The sequence below is a fragment of a genome, unplaced genomic scaffold, assembly GCF_019419815.1.
Source record: "Pyrus x bretschneideri cultivar Hongxiangsu unplaced genomic scaffold, Pyrus_bretschneideri_v1 Contig13, whole genome shotgun sequence".
NCBI classification, from domain to species: Eukaryota; Viridiplantae; Streptophyta; class Magnoliopsida; order Rosales; family Rosaceae; genus Pyrus; species Pyrus x bretschneideri.
In genome coordinates this window covers 7,614,138-7,622,851 of record NW_025999424.1, presented here as the reverse complement: position 1 = coordinate 7,622,851, position 8,714 = coordinate 7,614,138, and the positions used below count along the sequence as shown (strand labels likewise).

The 8,714-nt window shown below is 34.7% G+C and overlaps 1 pseudogene; it reads left to right on the top strand.

Moving 5' to 3' along the window:
- The first annotated feature begins 1,211 nt into the window (after positions 1–1,211).
- Positions 1,212–2,008, top strand: LOC125474730 (annotated as a pseudogene).
- The last annotated feature ends 6,706 nt before the right edge of the window (positions 2,009–8,714 follow it).

The window sequence follows — 8,714 nt, the reverse complement described above, 5'->3', positions numbered from 1 at the left end:
TAATACAACATAAAACTGAATTAAGATTAACATTTTCAGAAGAAAGAGGAAAAAAAAGAGTTAAAATCTGTGTGTCTCAAGGTGGCCCTCGCCAGTCGCCATTGCCGCCATTTCTTCCTCATTTTCTCATCACAGTTACAGGCCTTACATGGACACCTGCGTCTTAGCATTTTCTTAAAACAGCCATAACATTGATACTTGATCTCTCGAGAATCCATTCGTAATGCAAGAGAGAGATGGAGAACGAATGCGGTTGCGGTTGCGGTTGCTTCAAGTAACACGAACGGCTTTGAGAGTAATCAACAATTTGACAACTACAAACTGAGCTAAACTGGTTATATATGCCAGTAAGCATATATATTATATCTGAAATAAAAACCCTACTTGCAAAAGGAAATATAACGCCACAAAAGGACAACATAAGGCTCCCTGAACGGCTTTGTTGTGTTTGACGTTGGTGGATATTTATGTTGAATTGTTTACCCATATAGTTAAAAGTATGAATCTCACATGTCAGCTTATAACATTTCGGTTGGAAGAAATGTTGCTATTTTTCGGTTCCACATGGCATTCCATATCACGTTTGACACGTCTGTTGAAGATGCTGTTAAGCCACCACAACATATTTAGTAACAATGACCAAGTCTCCACCCAGTCACCTAATTAAAACACCACTTACAAGAAACCAAAATGCTACAAAATATTAAACTTCACAACAAAATTCATATGGAATTCTGTTAAAATTCACGCAAGTCTCTGTGAATGCATTAACATACTCAATTTATCATAATCCTTATTGAATACACCCCATAAAACATAACCTAAGATACATAAATATTCAATTTAATTATTAACGAAATGGTCAAACACCAAAAAACTAAAAGCCTTGTTGAATAAACCCCCTTATGCACTGTATCAGTTTTTATGTTTACCCGAAATCAATTTTTTGTCTTCATAACACGGCAAGGTGTCCTCTTGCGTCTGCACAAATTTTAAAAGTTTTACCCCAACAGAGGATGAGAAATATTAAGAGACTTTTTTAAAGTGAGATTCTTTATGGATTCTCTATCATCCTCATAGTTTGATTTTAATTTCTGTGCCAATATTATAAGATATTGTGCAAAAAATATGAGATGACAAAGAGTCCATTAAGATTTCATTTTTAAGAGAGTATTGCTAGCATTTATCAATACATAACATATGGAGGTGGATCTGGTCCTGACCACCGAGACTTTCATTTGGATAGGTTCTCTCTCTCTCTCTCTCTCTCTCAAATGTCGAATTTTCTTATAAGGGTAATAACTGCACTGCGCGTTCTCTAAGTTGCTCCACTCAAATCAGGTAACCTAATCACACAACTTTTGAGCTTCACGTCCATGTATGATGCATATAAATTCAGTCTTCATAGAACCCTAAAAAATACTTCATGAAAAGGTGGAACTAGTTAGTATGTATAACTTGTATTCTACTACCATTGTCACTTAATGCGTGTTTGTGAGCGCACAATATTAGATTTTTCAGCTGCGGAGTTCGAGCAATGGTGCATCACCGACGAGCAGACGCCGGAGGACGAGTTGCAGGCGGCAATGGATTGGGCTTGTGGGGGAGGAGGAGGTGCAGATTGTAGCAAGATTCGGGTGAACCAAGCTTGCTATTTCCCAAACACTCTGAAATACCATGCTTCCTATGCATTCAACAGCTACTTCCAAAGATTCAAACACAAAGGTGGGGATCTTGCTACTTCAAGGGTGCTGCTCTAATTGCAGAATTTGATCCCAGTAAGTACTTGATTATCTTTTTTCTTTCTGTTTTCAGCACAAACCCACAAAGAGTGAAGAAGGGATCATGTGACATGTCCATACAAATGTTGGTGGTTGGCCATGTGAGTGAGAGATTTGGTTGCCAAACGTGATTAGTTGTTTCGTAAGAGAAAAACTTGGTAGGGGCACCTGATCGGGTCATTCGTAAGAACCCTCTCATAAATATATAAGATTATGTATTTTGGTCTCATATGGTGTGAGAGATGTCCTAGCCATGCAACCCCATCGAATATCTTCTCGTTTCTTAGAATCTTAGGCACTAGTAAGTATTGTATTTTGTTTTGTTAAATTTTCGACGTCGGATTCTTACAGTTTTCAACAGAAACATCAAAGAATATCTCATATTCTGTAATTTCTCGATGAAAAATGAATTCAATTCATGGTAAACTTAATGTGCCAAGACCTCTTATGTTTGAATTCAAAATTCAAAGCACTACTGCAGGTGCAAGACTCCAAGTAGCTCCCTTGTCATAAGAAGTTGAGCTTCTGTGAAATTGGGCCCTTGGGCTCCAACATTTGAGGGCTTTGGTTCCTGGTTATGCTCTCACTAACTAACACAGTGCATTGCTTTTGTGTTTTGTGTCCTTCGACTAACCTTTTATACAAGCAATAACATGGAAAGGAGAATGAACACAAAACTTCAAATGCAGTGGTTTAACGGCTCGTGCTTCAATACACATGCAAATTTTAGGTTCATTACTTTTTTCGTGGACATGTTGTATTTACCTTGTCCCTTGTATTAATCAAATCGATAAAGATCTCAAGCGACATTGAGTAAGATAATCCAACAACTAGGTCCACAAATTTAGACAAAAATCAAGTTCTTGTGTTGGGAAATCGAAAAGGGCAGATGGAGGGGACCTACATGTGACCTAAAATGCAAAACAAAATTGGGGTTTGGACCAGTTTTGAGTTTGAAGGGTCTGCAAAGGCAAAGGCAAAGCCTGCAACTTTGGGGGAAGATGAGAAGATGAGGACAAAAATTGAAAAATTCAAAGCATGCAAAGGCAGAACATTAAACATTTGGTGCTGTCAATCTCCCAAAAGCCGTAACATGGTCGGCGTGATGATAGGGAACGCACGTACAACAAAGTCAAGGTTTCATTGTGGCTTTTGCTCGTCACTCCACTTAGCTAAAGGCATATGGGTCTTTGGACTCGTGAATTCGGACAGTATTATTCGGCCCGATGTAAAACTACCCGATTCTTGTTTAATTTTTAAAATTGTCTGAGTTGGACTCGCTAGTGTAAAATTGAGTCCAAAGCCGAGTCCATATTTCTTATGTGGGTGTAACTCGGCCCTGACCGTTTAATGATTTGTCTTAGCATTTGTCACTTTATTAGTGGTTCACAATGAAACACATGAACTAGAATTTATTATTAATTTATGTCCAACCCTGAGAAGTAAAACAACGATTAAACTTCTTCAAACAAAGAGTCTTAAGAATCTTTTTATAACATTTGTTGGTATTGGTTTTATTAGAAGTAATTCTTTCGTAATAGAAACACATAGAGATTGTTTTATATTGTTGTTTTGTTATACGACATATGATTGAAAACGAATTAATTCAACCCGTAGGCAACTAGACCGTATCAAACGGATCCAAGGGAGCTGGTTCTACTAATAAAATATATAAACCCGAACTGGCTCGGGACTTGTTAAAAAAAAAAAAGTCAAATCCAGATCTACAAAAATTAGACCCGACTCGACCTGCATCCACCCCGACTTAGCTTCATAGAAAGTAGCAAAACAATTGATGCTACAACCAATTCTTTGTGCTCTCATGAGTGATTATTAATCGTTAATATATTGTAAGACTAGTTTATGTCAACGACATATAGTCATTCAAATATAGACGATCGACAAATGTAATCTATCCAAGGAGATATGACATATCGTAGATAGCCTTCCTCCCCAACGGGACCAAATTGTACGAAGTTCTTTAGGTACGATCCTAGGGACGTTTTAGGATACAACTTAGGCATATAGTTGCACCCTTAAATTTGTTAAGTTTTGTTTAACTTAACATAGTCCAAAATCAAATGTTTTTATTGAAAGCTGTGGTCAATTAGAAGACAATATTAATTTCATACTCCAATACTGTAGGAACTCCCAACTCCCACCTACAATAACCTAGCTGCTAGCTAGGTCTAGTATTGGGGTCCACAAAAATCATTACTTCAAACAAATGTTGAATACTTTTGTTTTGTGTCTATATGTTATGGATGTTGGATTGTGTTTACTTTCTATGAAAAATGAAATATTTTAATTATTAAATGTGATTTCGAGACAAGATGCTCATTTAAATTTTAATTTGCGAACATCCTTGCTCGAAAGTGATATCCTATATGTAGATTCATGTATCAATGTTTGATTTGTGAATTTATTGGATGCAAACGATGAAAGCACAAAAATAAAACCACTTGAGAAGATTAGAGGTCCTTTTCCCTTGAGTCATGAGCTAATGCTTATACTTACTTGAAGCAAAATAATACCCCCCCCCCCCCCCCCCCCCTCCTCTCTCTCTCTCTCTCTCTAAACAAAAACAAAATGCCAAATGGGGGAACGAAGAAAGGGTGACTGAAGATAAGATGGTGGGGCCATAAGAGGGGACAAGGAAGCAACAAGATTCCCTTTTTACTCAACTTCTCTTGCAAATTTGATTCCGCAGATTTACATAAATCTTAAATCATATCTAGGGATGAGAATCACTTGCAGGAAGGATAAACATTGTTTGATTCAATGTCTGAAAGTCTTTCGGGGTTTATCTCTTTTTTTAATGAGGAAGATGAAGGATTAGGCAAATCAAATTATTCATAAAACTTAATCATAGAATTATAAATGTAGTCTTATTTTTTAACACGTGCAAAGTTGTCATAAAGAACCAAGATCCGGGTTTTAACCGTCAACTACAAAGTAAATTACTTCCTTCCCCTCGGCATATATATATATATATTTAGCTAAAGGTTAATAAAATATTTACTAATTATTCATAAATCAATACTCAATTTTCTTTTAGGAAATAATCAATCAAATATTTATAATAATTATTCATAAATCAATGAAGCATGTCACATGAGTTAAGCGAGTTAGAAAATAACTATTATACCATTATACCCTTATCTCTTAACTTTATTTCTTTTTCTTTTTTCTTTTTTCTATTTCTATGTTCTTCCCTCTCTGATTCTTATCTACTCCCTATCAAAACTCGTTGCCTAGCTCCAAATCTTAACAGCCCCTCAAGGTAGAACCTGATAAGGGTTCGTACCACGAAAAGTAAAGTTGACCCCATGGAAATTTTTTCATATTAATTAGAACCATATATATGGCCAGTAGAGATATTTATGGCTTAGAAAATATAGATCACAAAACTAGAACCAAATTTTCCATGAGAGGCTATATAAAACTAACAACACTTTCCATTGTGCAAATTAGTAATATCCTCCCGAGTGCAAATCAATAATATCCATCATTTTCTCTTTCTCGAGTGCAAATCAATAATATCCATCATTTTCTCTTTCGTTTGTTTATGTATCCCTTTAACTTTTTTTTGGGACGTGTTTCAATTGTAAAAGAAAAAAAAAATATAAAGTTTGTGTTAGCGATATTAATATTGTATGTCTGAATCCATTAACGTAAAAGCACAGAACATGAAATAGACACTGCAACAAAGTGTCTGAATACACAGATCAAGAAGCAAACATTGCGTTGCAATGTCTGAATCCACAAACCTATTTGAAAACGAATGTAGAATCACAGAACAGGAAACAGACGCCGCAACGAAGTGTTTGAATCCACCAACCTATTTGAATCTCAATGCACAATCATAGAACAGGAAACAAACACTGCAACGAAGTGTCTGAATCCATAGAACAAGAAACAGATAATGCGTTGCAGTGTTTGAATCTACAAACCTATTTGAATCTAAATGTAAAATCACAGAACACAGGACATAACGATTAAACTAAATGACATAACCACCATGAGTAAACATACACAAAGCCAACAAATATGCTGAAACAGACTAAATTTGTTATATGCCCAAACCAATTTTAACATTCAAACAAGCTCAAATTCAAAACCAAAAGTTATAGTATGCAAAATTACACCAAATCTCTCAAAACCATAACTCAAATAACCTAAAACGTAAAAATTGAAGAACAAGAATAAAATAGGAAGAAACAAATTACCTTGATCATGATTTTTCAGTCGCAAGTGCGAATTGTTTGTCTGATGATGAAGGTGGTAGGAGGCAATGGAGGTTGAAGGTGTTGTGAGGCCGAAAAATGGAGGCTGAAGGTGGTGGGAAGCAGGGGAGGTTGAAGGTTGAAGTTTGAGACTGTTTTATGGCTACTATGCAATTTACAATGAGGGAGATGGAAAATTTTGGTGTTTTAAATGATAATGGCATCATTTGTAATTTTAATTTGATTGAGGTGTTTTAATGTATCTTAAAGTCTCATTGACCTATTGTTCATAACTTTTAATTGGTATATATATATATATATATATGTGTGTGTGTGTGTGTGTGTGTGTGTGTAATGGAGATTAGTTGTGGAGTCCACATCATATCGAATTTTAACAATATGAACCGTTTATATTTCAAGTTGTACCTCATAGATCATTCTTACAAAATATTAGCCAAATCGGAAATATTTAAGATATCTAATGGAGTTCAAAGAAATGAATGAATACTTTGTTATATAAGAAACAATGAAATTTGATTTTGATAATTAAATAGGCAAATGATTTCAGATTGAATTAAATTTTTGCAAGGATATTCTATGAATTAAGACTAATAAAATAGACAATTCAGATTATTAAAATTTAATGTGGAATGAGCTCTACACCTAATCTTCATTTTTTTTCAAAAAATTAGGATCGCTTTGTGATTTCTGCAATCATAATATTCCAACTTTCAAATAAATATTGTATTTTATGTATTAGCATGCGCATAAAGTGCTTGACCAAAAATAAGCACTTCGAATACCCAAGTCCCAACAACGAGGAAGGAATTTTAGGGTTTGAATAACATAGTTTTTTTTTCTTCTTCTTTCATTTGATAAGTGTTGGATGACTAACAATTTCAGAGTCAGTTGATTTGAAGTAGAATTGATGTTTAAATGATAACCCAGAAAATAAACGTTTCAGAACCCTCAAACTCTAAAGTTCACTGACCTAAAAATTCATACTGTTTATGAGAGAGAGATTGTATGTAAGGTGCCAATAGATTAGGCTAATGGAAATTGAATAATTTAAACTGAGTACTCTAAATTTATCGATTTGTGAGCTTTGAAGTGTGAAATCCGGAGAGAATCTCAATCTTTTTTTAGGAAAGACAAAGAAGGTCAAGTGGAAGGCACTACTTTGAACTTTCCTATGTCATCTTAATTTATCACTTTAATGACCATAATAAGGTTCTCTCCATGCTCAACCGTGTGTGTCACTTTCTAATATACATAATATAACGTGTGTATCACTTTCTCATATACATATATATATATATATATATATATATATATCACTTTCTCATATATATAACTTGGTAATTAGTCCCACTAAACCCTGAACCTTACCATGCTACCCTTCCGCTTACAACAAAATTAGCCCACTACTTCTAGATTAAATTGAATTTAGCTTGTGAATAATGCTAATAGCAGTCTTATGTCAGTTGGACATACGCTCGTAGACTCATTCAGACCGTTAACACGATACAGGAATAGGGATGATATTAGCTTGTGAATAACGCTATAAATAGCAGTTTTATGTTTGTTGGACGTATGCTGGTGGATTCATTCAAACCGTTAATACGACACGGGAATGGGGTTGATTTTGGAGTCGGGATCATAATCATTGTTCTAAAAATTTCTGCCTAGCACTGCCTACGCCGTTGGCCACTGTCTCGATTAGTCCCTATGCGTTTGAAAGCCTAGCTTGCCTAAACCCTCATAGGCACTCGCCTAGGTTGCGACCTGACTTAGATAGAAAAATCAATAACTTTTATTTTGCATTTTATTTTTTCAATAAAATGTAAGAAATTTGTTGAATACTTGGATGAATGCTTATTATATGTTTTTTTCCCCATGTTTTCAATATGTTCAAATACTTTATAATCTATTTGTCATTTTTTAAATAAAAATCTATAGGTCATTTTTTTTTTTTTTTTTTGCAACTTATGTAGTCCAATACAATTATGTGTTTTATTTTTTTAAGTATAAATATGTACTTATTTATACAATATATAATAAATTTACTTAAATTCGTTTAGACCCCTCCTAGGTCCCGCTAGCCGCTTAGGCACTAAACCCCAGCCTGCTGTGACCACCGCTAGGGTCTTGTAAAACCTTGACCATAATATTTAGATCAACCAACCAACATAATCTGTATATAGAAGGAATTTGCAAGTGAGGAGCATGGCTGACTTGCTTGACCAAGAACCAAGAACCAATAACAAAACTGAAATCAGCCGTTGGATTAGTTGATGTCATGCTGACTTGCTCCAATGTGCATGTGAGAGGGAAAATAAACCAGCTCATCTAAAAGACTAAAATGATCAATCCAAGTATAAGCAAGCAACACATGGCTTAGTTATACTAATCAAAAGGGTATATTGGTAAAATCAACTTCGCTCAAACTTAAACATGTGGTTAGATATTGTAAGTGATAGAATAACTTTATTAAAACGGCCCACTAAAATTCTGATATTCGTTACTTCCATTGATTATGAAAAAAGGTATACTGGTCTCATTATTACTTTATTAGTATCTTATTTTATACAATTGTAAGCCAAATTAAATCATAGGATTTGCTAAAGAAAATTAAATTATAGGAAGCAGAATTTGAACAAAATTGCATACCTAGAGCACATCCGTTCTAATTAATATGATCGTCTTT